Source organism: Gymnodraco acuticeps, unplaced genomic scaffold (assembly GCF_902827175.1).
Source record: "Gymnodraco acuticeps unplaced genomic scaffold, fGymAcu1.1, whole genome shotgun sequence".
NCBI classification, from domain to species: Eukaryota; Metazoa; Chordata; class Actinopteri; order Perciformes; family Bathydraconidae; genus Gymnodraco; species Gymnodraco acuticeps.
The window spans coordinates 1-18,330 of NW_022990511.1; the positions used below are offsets into that span (position 1 = coordinate 1).

An 18,330-nucleotide genomic window follows, 5' to 3' on the forward strand; every position below is an offset into this window, starting at 1 on the left:
CAATCCCTGTAACCTCCGTGGGATATTTTGGCTGTATGAAGAGGCTGGCTGCACCTCCATCGTGAGGAATGAGGGAGAGCATGTCCTCGTATAAATACTTTCCCCCCCCCAATACAGCAATAAGTAGCTACAGTGATTGTCACTGGTATGACAGCAAATACTATTGTTCTTGTATTTTTAATTTTTTTAGCCTGCAGGTGATTAACTGTTGCAATTGGGGTTGAACACGGGCACGCCTTTTGGATACAACGTCTGGGAATAACAAAGTTGAGCTCTGATTTTCTTTTTTGTCTGAGAAGATGTGATATGTTCATCGTGCCAATTTGGAAAATGGAAAAAAAGAAGACATGTTAGATCGGACAAATATTTTTCTCTCGTGGGATTTTTTGCAGTGTGCTCAGTCAACCTGACGATCATTTAAAAAAAAAAAGTGTTCCCAAATTCCTTCGCGCATACAGCTTAAAGTGGAACTCAGCATATTGGTTATCTTTGGCATTTACCGCTTCGCGATGGTCGTTTAGGATTCCCCAAAGAAAACTTGGCTGGTTCAAAACACTCTGAGAATTGCCTTTTGATTTTGTTCTTGGCTTTCTGGAAATGTGAGTCCATTGGAGACCAGTGCGCACCGAACACAGTCGCAACGCGCAACCCAATTTTGTCTCGGGGAGCCGGGCTTTGCACCGCAGCATCTCTACGACGTTCTTGCTTTTTCTCGCCGAAATGCCTCCGTGTGCACCGATTCCATTCATGGCCAGAGGATACTGAAACTCCATGGTGTTCACCGGCCAGGTGTCTCATAGAAGGCGAAACCTCGGCTGTTTTGTTCAGTGAATCCTGGACACACCTTTTTTAATGTCAGTCAAGGTAAGTTTGGCCTCTTTTCGCTTCACATTTTGATCTAATACCTTCAAGTCCTAATGTTTTTTGTTTTGTTTAAAGCTGAGCGGACCGTTGAGGCAGAGGTGTTTCTTTTATTAGACCTGTAGCCTCACTGATCAGACAAGTGCTTTTCTGCTGCAGTTGTTACCTTCAGGTTTTGTGAACTGTTCTCTAAAAACAAGTTAAACATACCTCGCAGCAGCTTTTATAACAGCGTTACCAAACAAACGGCAGTTTGGATACGTAGCCTACTGTATACACATTTCATTTCTAGCTTTTGCAGCTTTATTTGTTTGTAACACAACGTTTTTTCTGCAAATATGTTCACCGTGTGGTTATGCTCAGATTACAGTGCTTTATGCGTTTATGTAGTTCAGGAACAGTCTGCAACACCTGGAACATGTTCATTATTTAATGTACTCACAAGATATTTATTTATTTAATCATATATTTTTTAATAACAAAACATTTCCTTTTCTGGTGTAGGCTACTTTGCAACCTACCATAATTGGCAGTTAAATATGTTGACGCTGTCCATGGTGCTGCACCGTCTTTTGTCACAGCACTGACGCACACAAAGTTAGTGAAGGCCTCCTCCATTAGGTTTGGGAACAAACAAATCACCTTTCCTGATGCAGCCAAGAATCAACACTGACAACATGAAATGTTACATATGTAATGTGACATTTTGTTCTTTTGTATTGATTGATCTATTGATTTTTTTCCAAGAAAATGTGTGAGTTACAGTGGAACAAACATCAGATGAGACCATGATCTCACTGGAGTGGCCGCCCCCTCTCCTCCTCTCCTCCTCTCCTCCTCTCCTCCTCTCCTCTCCTTTCCTTTCCTTTCCTTTCCTCTCCCCTCTTCTCCTTTTTGAGGGAGAATGTGATGCTATCTCATTGTGTGTCTTGCATCTAACGCAGAATGAAGTTTATAGATCTAAGTGCAGGATGATGGATTTACCCCATATTTATTTTTTCACTACCTCAAATATTTTAGGGTAAAAAAACAGACCTTGACTTAACCTTGACCTTTGCCAGTGGTTTTCTTGTATTCTACTCAAAATGTATGCTCACTCCTGCTGCACCCATTGTCAGTGACTCAGAATGAAACTGCCAAGTTAAAGTGTACAGTGTAATATAATTGGATTGCGCTCACAGACAATCACATTGCCCCTGTATTAGTCCAATTTATAGAGAAATGGACCTCCGATCTGCCGTCCCAAAATGAATCTCTTGTGTCCATGCTGGTAATGGAAGAATTCCCGCTAATACTGAGGTCGCTCTTAAGGCCTGACAATAATGAAATGCCCTGGAGCGGCACAATGAGAGGCAGCTGGCAGTTATTTTAAGTGAACTCTGGTCCTTGGAGCAAAGCATCAATAAGCCTGATCATTCATATCCGTCACCCTCCCCTCCCTTGTATGGATGTTAGCTTTCAGCAGGGGTGTATAACCTCTACTGCCTCGAGCACTTGTCATGTATATTGGAGCTAGCAGCAAAAGCGCAGTTCACAGGGTTACACTTAGGTCCGAAATGCAAGTTTTCCTTAAAAATGATGCAGTTGTGTTGGTTTCTATCCACAAAAAAACGTTTCATCAAAACTCTCAGAAACATTTTGGTATCAGTATCCACCAGGAATGATCTCATTTCTCATATTGTAAATGTGAGTGCCATTCACACTGAGTTACACAGGATTGGATGTTCAGCAGCTGATGTCCTTGAGTCTGTATTGCAGCTATTTCAGGGTTACGATCTTTGGAAGCAACCAACAGGAAGTTAACATATTCACTGCTGTTGTTAAAAGAGCAAAAACAGCGGGGAGCATTGCAAAAATGTCTGCACATGAGAAGAACATGTTGTTTATTTTTTTAACCAGGGTCGAGGCAGACCTGCAGTTTAGTAATTCCAGTGACACTTGCATACGTGTACACTTCCTTCCTTCCTTACGTGCCCAGACACACTCACATTCCCACCGTTAGAGCACACACACACACACACACACACACACACACACACACACACACACACACACACACACACACACACACACACACACACACACACACACACACACACACACACACAATCGGACGTCAGGTCTGGCCTCTATATTGTGGTTCACTGCAGGGGGCAGAGAGAGGGCATTTATGGCTCTTTTGTAGCAGCAGCTCACAATGACCTGAAAGTAACAGGGGGTGGCGCAAATAGAAGGGAAAGGTGTGTGTATAGAAACAAGATGGAACGAAAAGCATAAGAGAGACAAAGGGGATCCAGGGATAAAAGCACACAAAAAAGGAGATATTGGAGCAAGGGAAGGTGTAAAAACTAAACTAAAAGATGAGGGTGGGGAGAACTGGAGGGTTAATGATCGGCGGAGATGTAAGTGGAGACATAAAGAAAGGGAAGGGATGAAAATGAAACGGCTGGAGGGAGAGAGGAACCCTGTGCGAATGGGAGTGGGTCTGCGGTGAATGCTGGTATTATTCAGTTAGGTGAAACGATCGGTTTAGGCTCCACAACTGTGAGGAGAGGGCAGCCACATACTGCGTCCTGAGAGCCTCCTGTGAAGGCAGTGAGTGAGGGAGAGAGGGAGAGAGAGTGGAAGAGAGGTTTGGTAGCTGTGCCCGTCAATATTCTATGATGGTGAACAAAGAAAGAGGACATGTGATGGGTTCAGGGACAAACTCCAGCAGAGAGAGTAAGACGCAGACGAGACAAAGGAAAGAGAAACGTAATGTGCAAGAGAAAGATGTCTTTAAGCAACATGAGCGATTAGATAATGCTTTTAAATTGTCTGATATAATGTTGGTAAATCAGGTTTTTCAAGAGTTTGACTTTGAATTCATTCTCAGAATTTATCCACCACTGTCCTGCGAAAATACAGTACAAGTAATAGTTTGACACAATGCTCACTGGTTTTGTATTGGCCTGCTTGAAGTATTAATGTTATAAATCCCGGTGGTCTTAACTTCATTTCTCTCTTTCTCTCTCTATCCTTCTTCCTGGAAATATGAGTCACTGAGAATGCCACCGGCAGCCAAGGCTGTTGACTCATGTACACTCACCCAGAGGCTCTGCTATTGTTTCATACTGAACGTGAGTGTGACCAAAGGTGTGTGTGAGGGACCATAGGGGTGTTTGTGTGTCTGTACACGACAGATTGCATGCAAAGAAGCGTAAAATGGGAGATCACAGAGAAAAATACAGGGGTCAACAAAATGGTATAAACATCTCACAAACATATAATTGTATTTTACTACAGCACACATACGAATACAGCTGCTCGGGTTATATTTACTTGAGTAGCAATTTTACAGCTATAAAAGGAGAAAAACAGAGTTTAAACCGACCGTCCAAGTGAATAAAATACAAAAACAACTACATAATGTATTTGGCATAGGGCACAGTCTTCACGACTACATGTGCCAATAGATGTTTGATAAGTGGATGGTACACGTCCAGAGGGATAGACAGTGACAGGAAACGGTATAAATGCCTCACTCACATTGTTTAACAAAGACAGAAACGTTTTAGTGTTGACTTAACACAGATAGTATTTCGGGAGACAATTTAGAAATGGCTTCCCTGGTATAAAAACGTAACAATGGACAATACATTATAATAGCATACTTTCAGAACTGCATAATTTACTGAGGCAAAGTTGCATGTATGGGCTCAGCCAATCAGGGTGCTCCCTTTTGATCCTTATAAAAGAGCAGCAGCTGCCCTTTCTTTCTCCACTTTGACAGCAACAGATGACACCGATAGGCGAGGTTGGATTCATCTGGACTTCAAGCTTTTTCCTGCCTCAGCTCGGTTGCCTTTGGTCTCTTATTCTGAAAGTGTTTTAGTTTCAGCTAGCTAGCCTGAACCAGACATTAATATGCATCATATTCTCCATTTGATGATTGCCTCACTCACAGGTCAAGAACAATAGTATTTGCTGTCATATCTGGTCACAGTGACAATCACTGTACTTATTGCTGTATTGGAATTATGTAAATACACTGACATAACAGTATGTGACATATGTCTGCATTGGCCTCATACAAGAGTCATTTAGCAGGCAAAATAGTGTAAGATGAACGAGTGTGAAGATATATTTGTTTATTTTCTTTTGGAGCCACAAGGGAACACAATATGTGCGTCTGTGTTTTGTTTCCCTTGTTTCCATTTAGACTTCCTTCATGTGAGTGCACACGATGTGTCCTAAGAGTGTCACATTTAATCCAGGTGCTCTCCCTCAGTGTGCTCAGGTGCAACCATTTTAACAACCCCCCCTGCACACACACACACACACACACACACACACACACACACACACACACACACACACACACACACACACACACACACACACACACACACACACACACCTACACACACACACACACACACACACACACGCACACACACACACACACACACACACACACACACACACACACACACACACACACACGCACACGCACAGACGCACACCTGCAGCTAATCTCTGTTGACAAGCGGCAGTCGCCCCATCAAACCACATCCCCAATTATAGCTGATTGTATACTGCACAGCAGGGGGTGGAGGTGTATGTACTTAGAGTGATGTGTTGGTGGTGTCATGGATTATTGTCAAGTCTTCTGAATTCACAGCAGGTGATATTTGTTGTTGCTGGTTAAGCTGTGGTTCGTTCTGTAAATAAAATGTGCAGTTGGATTATTGGAGACTTGCCCATGACACTTTGTAATACTGTGCTGGCAGATAGCAGAATATGTACAGTATCCATAATGATGTCATTCTCCTGATTTAAATATATCTTGAGGGGAAAAAGTGAAGCAGACTTTAACCAAAAAGAGTTGAAACAGTAGGAGACATTGTATTTGTTCATGGATGAAATAAAAAATAGAGTGAAATTGTAGGGTGCTGGTAGGTGGACTTGTTACCTTTGGCCCAGCCTGGCTAGCTATTTCCTGTCTTCATACTAAGCTAAGCTAACGTGCTAATAGCGAGTAGCCTCATAATTACCACACAGATGTGAGAGTGGTATTGATCTCCTCAACACAAATTCATGTTATGGTAAATATCAGCACTTATTAATACAGATAATTGATAACAGTTGAGGTATTTAGATTAAAATGTCCCCAAACAGAGTGGTTTTAGAGAAATATAGTGTATTAAATACCCACCACTGCCACCACTGCCACCATTATCAGTGTTAGTTGAAAATGGATCTCACCCAGAAGGCACCTCAGTTTGTCCATTACCCCAGAAACATCCAACCCCCCACCTGCTCACCACATTACCTACTAACCTGACTCCAAACGTCACACACTCCACCATTTTTATTTGGCTCCAAACTCCCTTTTAGTAAATCTGACATTCCAACATTAAACAACCTGTTCAAAATCACAAGACGCAAAACTGTACCAAAGAAAGAAGCGTTTTTCTTTACCATTAATTTGTTATAGCATAAATTATCCGTATGATGTTGTAAGATTGTTGTATTTCAAGACCCCAAAAACTCCCCCTTGTCAGCAACACCTTATCACCTGATATTTCTTTATTGAATCCAAGTCTGTTTGGTTATCACTAAACTGTCACACACACTCTCACACAAACACACCCACAGATACCTTTTCCTTCTTGATCTCTCTGACACACACAGACTACCATGTGGTGTGTTGGCGTGCCTCTGCTGTAGCTGTTTTGTCACCTGTCAGGGCAGACACCAGTAAGGAAAGCCATCTCAGGCCCGCTCTACCGTCACTAAGCCATTTTGACGGACACCGCATCCTGTCGGTCAACCCTACTCTGCTCGCTGCTCGCTGATGTGAACAAACTGAACCCCTGCCATGAAGATTTTCGACCCTGTTTCCAAAGTCAGAGTGACACTTCCTCCTCGTCTATCGCTGTTCTGCATGGTTGATTGCATGATTAATGGAGCATTCAGCACTCGTGAGGGATATGTACTGTAGTGGAAGAGTAAGTGCTGTTATTATCAATCATGACTAAGACAAATAATTATTAAAATGACCCATCTAAAAGATATTATTCATGCTTGATGAATGACAGCAAAATCATGGTAATATTTGCAGGGTAATAAATTAGTTATGGGTTTTTGAACAACAAGACTATCCCTTCTGATCATCTACGCTTCATAATATACAGATTGATGAAATGCAGGTTAGGATTCCTTCTTAAAATAAATCCACACCTATAAATAACATGATAAGCTCTCCAACAATAAGTTATATCTACTGTAGACATGATCAAGGAACTTCTGAATGTTTCCCTTTACGGCCACATAGGGCCATAATTATATATTTTGTATGATTTAAACACATTTCGCCATCAAGCGGATGGATATCATTTCAACAATTCTAGACAAAATATTACACATTTTATCAAAAGCTATTCATTTTAGGTTAAGATGTATTGAAGAAGACACAGAGATACAGAATCAATGCATGTAAATAACACTAAAACACAGCAGCAACGCTTTTTGCTGTTCTTTTGGCTGTGAAAAAAACTCGTGAAAGTGTAAGGAAAACCCTTTTAAGTGTTATAAATGTGGATGCACTTTTACAGTACAAATGCATCCACATTTAAGCATCACGATATTTAACATTTGATTCTATGTTTTTTTTTTAACAAATTCAACAATTCCGTCAGAGTTTTCAGCATCAGGCCAGACCGTTTTGGACAGTCTGTTAAACAGCACCAGCCTTTTCTTAGCCGTCCGAAGACTCAGGGAGACGTTTGACTGGATGATTCTAGTTATCTGCAGAAAACAGCTCACTGCTCTATCTACGTACATGCAGTCTAAAGAATCGTGTGCAGCTACAGATCCAAGAAACCCAAAACCCTTATTTTTAATCTCCCTACAATCTCCCTCCTTGTTTCTAATTCCCTGCAGTTCATTAAAGTGCTTGATCAGACATGAGATTGAACTCACATCAACAGCAGTGATTGAATTGATTGATTTTACATTATGCAGTCAAATACACATTAGGCTGCCATTGAATCATAGCAGGTCATGCTGTTGATAATGTGGTTCAATTCACACACACACATCCTCTCAATTCTCTCTCAGTCTAGGTACTTGTACTGTACATTTAGGGTGTTAACATTGACTGTTGCCGGAGGGTGTGTGTGTGTGTGTGCAGATGAGAGAGACATCTAATGGGAGGGGAGTCCAAAGTAAACTTGCTTTTGGCTGTAAGCCCGTTATACAATTCCCCCTCACCCCCTCCCCTCTATACTGTTCAACTCAACAACGATTTTCTCCTGCAACCTCTCCATAGTGTCGCATACAACAAGAACTTCTGTAAAAGCCATATATTTATTTCTTCATTAAGGCTATACTTTTAACATATTCTAGGTCATCATGACTAACAACAGTAGCATGATAATAATAATAATAATAATTTCAATTTATATAGCGCTTTTCACGAAACCCAAGGACGCTTTACAATGGGAAGTAACAAAACAAAAAGTAATAATAAAGATACACACTGGACATTGTGCTCATCATCATCCTCATCATCATCATCATCATCATCATCATCATCATCATCACAAGTAAACATCATAATTTCAATCACTGTCATCATCCCATTCATCAGCAGCCTTACTGTCACATTCATTATAAATATCATTACAATCGTTACAAAATAAATCACATCTTAACCATCTCATCTCATTTCTCTATCTCTGCTTCTTTGTCATCATAGGGCAGAGGACACACACACACACACCCACGCACACACACACGCACACACACACACACACACACACACACACACACACACACACACACACACACACACACACACACACACACACACACACACACCCACACACACACACACACAGGGCTGCAGAGCGGTAAATGTCAGGCCTCACTCTGTCTATGTGTTCATAAATGTGATTGATCGTGGTCTGTGGGGGTGTGACCATGTGTGAATGATAGCCACCACAAATGGTCAAAGAGACCGTTCAATATAGTGACTGATTTAAGGGTTTTAGAGTCATGCCTTCCAATCTATCATTCTAAATATCTATAGGTACTTGTTTTGTCAATTGGGTGTCTTTATGTCATTTCCATTATTCCCTCCCCTTAGTGTATCAAAGTATTTGGCGGGTGGAATCACACTCAGCTCGGCACTAACGTCATCTTTCTTGTGACATTTGAATTCTGCTCTGTAGCCTATACACTGACATGTACCAATACATTAATAACGATACTAATGATGTGGCATCGTGAAATATTAGTAATTTCTGTGGTCATAATACATGACAAATAACATCAGCTGTAGATGACATTGATGGAGTTTGGAACGGAGAAGCCTTGCGGGCTGAGTATACGTCCATTTGTGTATGTGCTGACATTTTGAGGCCGTAGAAGAAAGGATGTGACGTTGTATTAGATAAGTGACAGTGCAGACTCGTGCCATGCTAAATCAGTGCATAAGTTAAAGTGATAAAATGTCTAGTGATGTTTGAAGTTTTGAAACTACATCAATAACACTGTAATGGGAAAAAAGAAATCGATATTCAAATGTGTAGCATGTCTGATCATAAACCCTTTATCTGCAAACGCACAGTTGCAGTGTGGTGGTCATATTTTACTTTTATATAATTCATTTTCTTGGTGAAAATATCATAAAATACGGCGACAGACATTCGCATGCTTCATTAAAAAACCTGAATAGAAGTCTTCAATGTAAAAAAAGGAATTCAGTACAGCGGTAATTCATTTAAAAGGGATCTTTTCAGAACATGCAGAGCTGGAGCAAACAGTTGCATTTTCGATTTATTAATTCAGTAGAGTGTTTTACATAAAATATTTGAGAACAGAACACTCTTTAGTGCTCTGGACTTCTCCTGAAAAAGTATATTTATGCATGATTTTCGTCAGATTTGACACACTCTAAGTTACAACAGGAGTCTTTGAAATGGTCTATTCTACAGTAAAAAGCTGGCTATTCTCCAGCATCAGGTTAAGGCATAATTGAACATGAAACAGCTCAATTCTGTGGCTGTCTGCTTTGTTTTCCTGTCCTCTCTTCATCTATCCCTCTCTTCCTCCCGCTCTACCTGCCTGATCTCTCTCTTTAAAGCCAGTCGCCAGGGCTCGAGAGCGGGGGCTGACAGACATATGGAGCCATTGTGGTTGTTGATGACGCCGCGGTTCCTTTGAGCACCTCTCCGTCGTCCTTATTCATTAGCCCCGGCCACTCATAAAACCACTGAACACGGACACACAGGCAGACACAGGCATAAACTGAGATGTGAAGAGGCTGGCATAAACAATCTACATTAAATGCAACTCTAATACACACACACACACACACACACACACACACACACACACACACACACACACACACACACACACACACACACACACACACACACACACACACACACACACACACACACACACACACACAGACACACACACAGACACACACACAGACACACACACACTTCGTAAAAAGTGTGTTGACACATTGAAGTGTCTCTGTCCTTTTCCCCCCAAGGATTCTGGTAATTAGATTCCTACAGGCCAATCCTCTCAATTTCACTGCATTTAATTGGAAACACACACACACACACACACACACACACACACACACACACACACACACACACACACACACACACACACACACACACACACACACACACACACACACAGACGCACACATGCAGAAGGCTCTACAGGTCCACGCTTGTTGATCACAAGCCGGGACTGTGCCGCTCTAATAATTAATTTCTACGCTGGCCCCCCTCACGCCTCATTTACCAATCAATCCATTCTTTGTTTTATGAATTCTATTAAGTCCCTCTTCTTCTGCCTGGACGAGACGGAGGGAAAGACTACAGGCTGAGTCGTAGGGAGCCATTCTTGTTGCACGGCAAAGTTGAGCTGCATATTAAGTGTGCACGGCTGGGTGAGCCGTACCGAGGTGAGCGTGTTGAAACGTCTGCATGTGGGTGCACACCCTAAGGTAGAAGTGCAGACACACGGGGGGGTTTGGAGACGAGCACATCCAAATCCACATGCTGTTCTCTGTTATAACATGACGCTTATTGACACTGACGTCTCAGCCACAGGCTCTCTTCAGGGTTAAAAGCTGTGCTGCTATACTGGATCCAAGGAGGCATTTTGGTAACATTACAGTAGATCATCTGTGTGTGTTCAGAACATGAAGTGTGATGGAGCCACAGAGTGAGCAATCATGGCAGCAAAATGTATGCTTAGATTTTTTTAATGGATTCACCGATGCTTTAACTCACTTCTACAGCTCATTAAATTGCACTTCCAGCCTTTGGACTGCTCTAGTCTTAAAGTTGAAACCAACCAGCCCATAGTTAAATTAATAATTGGACATTTTGGCTTTCTTGAGATTGATCCAACACTTATGTCTGTATTGTTAATTTGAAAGTCTTGGGTAGCTCACAGTAGCTTAGCACAAATACTAAAAACAGGGGGAAATACATCCCTCTATAATAAAACCTTTAAAAACGTACTTATTAACTTAATTTGATTACATTCAAATTAAATATTCAGGGTGTCATGTACGTGACAATTTTATGATCATTTTCCTGCCAAGAAATCGTTTTTTACTATTTTTTGTACCAATAAATCAAACAACATACACATTTTAGTTAGTGAGCTGTAGTGGTGTTTGCAGGTAGATTTGCTTACCTTTTAATAATAATAATAATACATTTGATTTCTATAGCGCTTTTCTTGAACCCAAAGACGCTTTACATTTGGGAGGGAGGGTGGACAAACAAAACAAAAACAAAGCCAAAAAGAAACAAAGAAACAAAACAAAACAGAAAAGCAGTCAGGAGGAAGTTGGTTGAGAGGGGGGGGGCGGCTTAAGACAGAGTTTGTATGCTAAGCTAAGCTAGCCATCTATTGGCTTCTAGTGAAAGATGTCATGTCATATTGACTTCCTCTTTTCCTTTATCATATGACTACTCAAATATGTGTTACTTGTTATATGATAAATAGTCCTAAGAAAAGCAATGTGCAGCAAAGGATGCTGCGTAACTTGGACATTATTTCCTTAGAAGTGAGTAGAACACCTCCAATTACACACAAAACACATTTGCATGGAAAACAATACTATTATGTGTAAGTAGGGAATACATATGTTGTGGTTTCTTGCATCTAGAGTGGCCTGACCCTTTTAAGGTCATTAAGGACAATGATTATTACATAACTTATGGGATATCTTGAGAAAACAAGAGAGAGAGAGAAAACTACTGCTGACACCTTGCTCGACGGCAGCATCTGTAGAGTGTATACTCTACTGGGAAAATGACCATCTGTCACTCGCTTACACACACACACACACACACACACACACACACACACACACACACACACACACACACACACACACACACACACACACACACACACACACACACACACACACACACACACACACACACACACCCTGCCCTGTAAGGGCAAGACCATTTAGAACAAAACATAGCATTGAGGAGAGATGATAGACAGACTGATAAGCTAATGGTGTACTTAAATATTACAATGAGAGACTAGTTGCTCATTAGGTGCTTGTTCCAGGGCCGTGTCCCAATAAGGGAGACCACACAGTGTAAGATATTATTATTCTTATTATTAAGAACTGGAGCAGGCAATTAAGGAAGGAGGGGACGCAATGTAATCTGCTGTGGATGCAGACACAAGCAGTGATCTACACTGTGAAAGCTCTCTATTTTTGACGACACTTCACATCCCTAGAGGTAGCGAGCATCCTGGGGCCCTCTCACTGCTGCCTACACACACACACACACACACACACACACACACACACACACACACACACACACACACACACACACACACACACACACACACACACACACACACACACACACACACACACACACACACACACGCACACACACACACGCACGCACGCACGCACGCACACACACACACACACACATATTTGTGCACCCAAGTTTGGGAGGCTCTATGTGATTGTGTGAGGACATACAAATACACTAGGGATATCTCTTTTATCAAAAAGGATGGGCAGCAGCAAAATAGATTAAGAGGCGTACAAGATGCTGTTTTATCACTCATTAATTTAGACATTTAAAAAAACAAAATAGCTTTTAATTGAGTTAAATCATAATGAGGATGGGAACACATCCAGCTAGGAGCTCACACAGCAAGACACACACAGATACACACACAATAACTTACATAAGTAATTTACCCCTACAGGAATGATTATATACCAGTCAATTAGGGCTGACACTCATAAGATGACTCATCACTACCCAGTGTTTTGTGTTGTGAACAAGTTTCGGGCTAAAACTACGCTGGATCTGCTCTCACACAAACACAAACAAACAAGTGGTCGTGCAGTAAGTCTCATTATCTGATGTGACTCATTTACGATGTCAAGAAAACGTAAGAAATGTCACGTTAGGGCTCTCGTACAACAAAACTGGAGTGGCCTTTGACGAGACTGTGTGTGTGTGTGTGTGTGTGTGTGTGTGTGTGTGTGTGTGTGTGTGTGTGTGTGTGTGTGTGTGTGTGTGTGTGTGTGTGTGTGTGTGTGCATATAGCAATAAGGAGGGTTAATGTGTTTCGACATTGGCCGTCATCTTAAAAAGACAAAGGTCATTCTTTATCAGTGCAGTCACATAAAGCTTTTTAATCTTCATAACTCTGATATGTAACTGAATGCCAACAGGCACAATCCTTTTGAAATAATGAAGTACGTCCTGTTACTTAATAATCCGACATCTTGCTCAGTCTGACGCCCGACCTGCATGTATGTGGTTGCATCTGGAAGCCTACTGAGTAATGAGATGTCGCATTAGTATTTTTAGCTTCATAGAGAAACTTTTGTGAATAGGAAGTTCTCTCGCCCTCCGCCTTTTAGTCTGCGTGGCTTGTTAGAGAGAGCTGCAGACGGAGGGATGTTAGGAAGAGAGGGGAACACTTCACAAGGGGTGTAAAAAGGAGACGACCCTGAAACACACACACTCAAAAAGATTGAGAACAATATGAGCAGGGAGAGTTGAAAATGAGTCGAAGCTGAAGTATACTGTTGCTGTAGTTTGTGATGTATATCTCAGTGTAGGCCCTTACCTGATTAAATGTAGTACTGCTTCAAAACCAAATGGCAACTTGTATACAGGTAATTACAGTATTCTCTATCTTTTATAATTGACCTGAAGATTCAACTTAGCCAAGGCCACATTTGCGTCTAGCCTTCTCTTTCTCATCTTTTAAGTAGCTCTCACTTCATCTAATCTTAGCAGGCACCCACAACTACCAGCAACATTATAATCATAGGCATTATAGAGTGTTCTGCCTGGATATGCGGCACTCCAATCCGTGTAGGTGTAAACCTGCAATAAGCTTTTTGAATGTTGTGGCAGCAGAAACAATTTAGAAACACAACACTGACATATTGCCACCTTTAAGTTGTTGGGGCGAACTTCTGAGCAAACACATGAACGAAGGTTTAAAGCTCTGTACAGCTGGATTGAATTTGCTTGTTCAGGTAATAAAAATATGCGACTTTTACATTGCATATACAGTAGATGATTTATATTTGTTATAAGATACATTGATTAAAAAAGCTTTAATGAAATATTGATTAATCTATGGATTGCCTAAAATAATTAGAAAACCCATTTATGGATGTCTCTCATAGACATATACAAACATCAAACACATACAGTATTAAATATGGCCGTAGTATTCGTGAAATCACCTTAAGGTTTGTGTAGAGTTTGTGTAGAGCTGTCATTTTGTCGTTTACATACTTACTCACTGTTTTAATGCCTTAACATATTTAGAACAAGTGAGTTAAAAAAATGTATCTATCCCTGTACGTGGGGCCGTCTGTTGTACAAGGCTGTAAACATGTGAATTTGATACTGTTTAGATGGCCACTTCAACATATGGGTCCGTGGTGATTGACTCGCTTTTGGAGCCAGCCTCAAGTGGCCATTCATTTCTTCAGCAGCTTAGTGGCTCTTCTAGTTGAATACAATTTCCATTTTTATAAATCAATGCATGCTTCAACTGGTTTATCTGCATTTAAAAAAAGTTTGAGTCAGAGTAATTCACACACTGGACATTCCTAACAGTACACAAGTACATTTCTGAAAAATATTCGAAAGGGCATACTGCATCAAAAGCAGGCTTATCGCACGGTAAAGCAGGGAGAAGAGATTACAGTCTGAAATAAAAGGCCTTAAAGAGGGACAGAGACAAATGAAAAATGTGGCACAAGGAAGGCACAGTAGGCTCTTACTTGCCGACTAAATACTAGTGAGAAAGAGAAGCATAGCGAAACAGGGAAGGTGATATCAATTTACTTTTTATCCCCAGCCACATCTCTTCTAAATAAGCAATTGCTGGCAATGTAATTAATGTCATCAGCCTGCTGCTTATTGAAAAGCAAACCTACCAAGGTGCAGAGAGCTATCACACTGAGAGTGGCAAGCAAGAGACAAAAGAAGAAGAAAAAGGCGGCATAGATTGTGAGGCAGATGAAGAGAGAGACATCAGAACTGACAGACAGCTTGAGAGGTCGAGATGCAGAGAGGAATGGGAGATGGATTAAAAATGAGGGGAGACCTTTGAAGATCAGCAGGTGAATCTGTCCTTTGATAATTGCGTCTGCTTGTCATTGTGGCGCTCGGCAACAGTGTCTATGTGTGATGTCTCCTTCGCCCTTTGCAACCTAAATAACATTATAACTACACTGAACAAAAATATAAATGCAACACTTTTGTTTTTGCTCCCATTTTTCATGAGATGAACTCAAAGATCTAAAACATTTTCTATATATACAAAATAACCATTTCTCTCAAATATTGTTCACAAATCTGAAAATATCCGTGATAGTGAGCACTTCTCCTTTGCCGAGATAATCCATCCCACCTCACAGGTGTGGCATATCAAGATGCTGATTAGACAGCATGATTATTGCACAGGTGTGCCTTAGGCTGGCCACAATAAAAGGCCACTCTGAAACGTGCAGTTTTGCTTTATTGGGGGGGGTCTGGGGGGGTCCGAAAACCAGTCAGTATCTGGTGTGACCACCATTTGCCTCACGCAGTGCAACACATCTCCTTCGCATAGAGTTGATCAGGTTGTTGATTGTGGCCTGTGGAATGTTGGTCCACTCCTCTTCAATGGCTGTGCGAAGTTGCTGGATATTGGCAGGAACTGGAACACGCTGTCGTATACGCCGATCCAGAGCATCCCAAACATGCTCAATAGGTGACATGTCCGGTGAGTATGCTGGCCATGCAAGAACTGGGATGTTTTCAGCCTCCAGGAATTGTGTACATATCCTTGCAACATGGGGCCGTGCATTATCATGCTGCAACATGAGGTGATGGTCGTGGATGAATGGCACAACAATGGGCCTCAGGATCTCGTCACGGTATCTCTGTGCATTCACAATGCCATCAATAAAATGCACCTGTGTTCGTCGTCCATAACATACGCCTGCCCATACCATAACCCCAACACCACCATGGGCCACTCGATTCACAACATTGACATCAGAAAACCGCTCACCCACACGACGCCACACACGCTGTCTGCCATCTGCCCTGAACAGTGAAAACCGGGATTCATCCGTGAAGAGAACACCTCTCCAATGTGCCAGACGCCATCGAATGTGAACATTTGCCCACTCAAGTCGGTTACGACGACGAACCGGAGTCAGGTCGAGACCCCGATGAGGAGGACGAGCATGCAGATGAGCTTCCCTGAGACGGTTTCTGACAGTTTGTGCAGAAATTCTTTGGTTATGCAAACCGATTGTTGCAGCAGCTGTCCGAGTGGCTGGTCTCAGACGATCTTGGAGGTGAACATGCTGGATGTGGAGGTCCTGGGCTGGTGTGATTACACATGGTCTGCGGTTGTGAGGCCGGTTGGATGTACTGCCAAATTCTCTGAAACGCCTTTGGAGACGGCTTATGGTAGAGAAATGAACATTCAATTCACGGGCAACAGCTCTGGTGGACATTCCTGCTGTCAGCATGCCAATTGCACGCTCCCTCAAAACTTGTGACATCTGTGGCATTGTGCTGTGTGATAAAACTGCACGTTTCAGAGTGGCCTTTTATTGTGGCCAGCCTAAGGCACACCTGTGCAATAATCATGCTGTCTAATCAGCATCTTGATATGCCACACCTGTGAGGTGGGATGGATTATCTCGGCAAAGGAGAAGTGCTCACTATCACAGATTTTTTCAGATTTGTGAACAATATTTGAGAGAAATGGTTATTTTGTGTATATAGAAAATGTTTTAGATCTTTGAGTTCATCTCATGAAAAATGGGAGCAAAAACAAAAGTGTTGCATTTATATTTTTGTTCAGTGTATGTGTTCAACTCTGCTTATACATGTTTAACCAATGTGTACATATATGTGTTGTATACATATCATCATATGGCTTTCTTTGCATGTGCTGCTGCCACCGTGATGTTTCATATGTCAAAGAGCAGCGTAACATATAGGGGCCTAATGTGCGCCTTCGGGGAACTTCAAAGGGTATTTCCGCTCAGGTCTTTGAGGATGATTTCACCCAGTCATTCTGGATTATGGGTGTTGATGTGTGCATTTTGAGAATTTCTTTGACATTTATGTACGTAAATCTTGACCTACGTGTGTGTCTAGAAGGATGACTATTTGGTCAAATGTACTGTAAAAGAGGACATTAGGCTCATTTTTAGGTTTCATAATTGCATTATGTGACTACTGTGACATGTTTACATGCTTTAATGTTCAAAAAGGTATTTTTCTTTTTCTCATACTGCCTGTGCTGCAGCACCTCTTTTCACCCTCTGTCTGAAACCAGAGCCCAGTCTGCTCTGATTGGCTAGGTGACCGACTCTGTTGTGATTGGTCAACCGCTTACAGATTTCCGCCCCTTAGCCTTTCACGTACAATGTGTTGCAGCGCTAGCTGTTACAAAGTGATGTCACTATGTTATGACCTAGAGGGAAGTTTGGGACTTTAGCCTTTACAGAAAACCCCCCAAAACATAATAGGGGTCCCTTTGAAAATATATATATATCATTTCACCAAATATTTTTCATATATTTACTTCTCAAAAGGACTGCAACAAGATGCTATAACAAGTCAAATGGATTATATAACCACAATGTAAGTGCAATTCTGTTGCATCAGGTAATACATGCTGTAACGTTCACTGACATGCAGGGCAGGAGGACATAAAATATGTTAAATCATGGAGCTGAGATCCCCCCCATCACATGTATAGCATTACTATGGTAGTCTTTGTTGGAGATTTGGAGGGATAACTGGTCCGCTTTTCAAATCTCCGCGCGTTCCTATGAAGCTGGTTATAATACAGGAAGGAATCCATAGCTACAAAGTAACCGTTAACAATAAT

At 41.6% G+C, this 18,330-nt stretch overlaps 1 protein-coding gene across 1 annotated transcript in view; it reads left to right on the plus strand.

Moving 5' to 3' along the window:
* Window positions 1-10: 10 nt before the first annotated feature.
* The window catches only part of LOC117553171 (voltage-dependent T-type calcium channel subunit alpha-1I-like), a gene marked incomplete at its 5' end in the record, with an annotated part of 169,791 nt that continues 151,471 nt past the window's right edge, over window positions 11-18,330 (plus strand). The window contains 1 exon segment of the mRNA XM_034226998.1: window positions 11-864.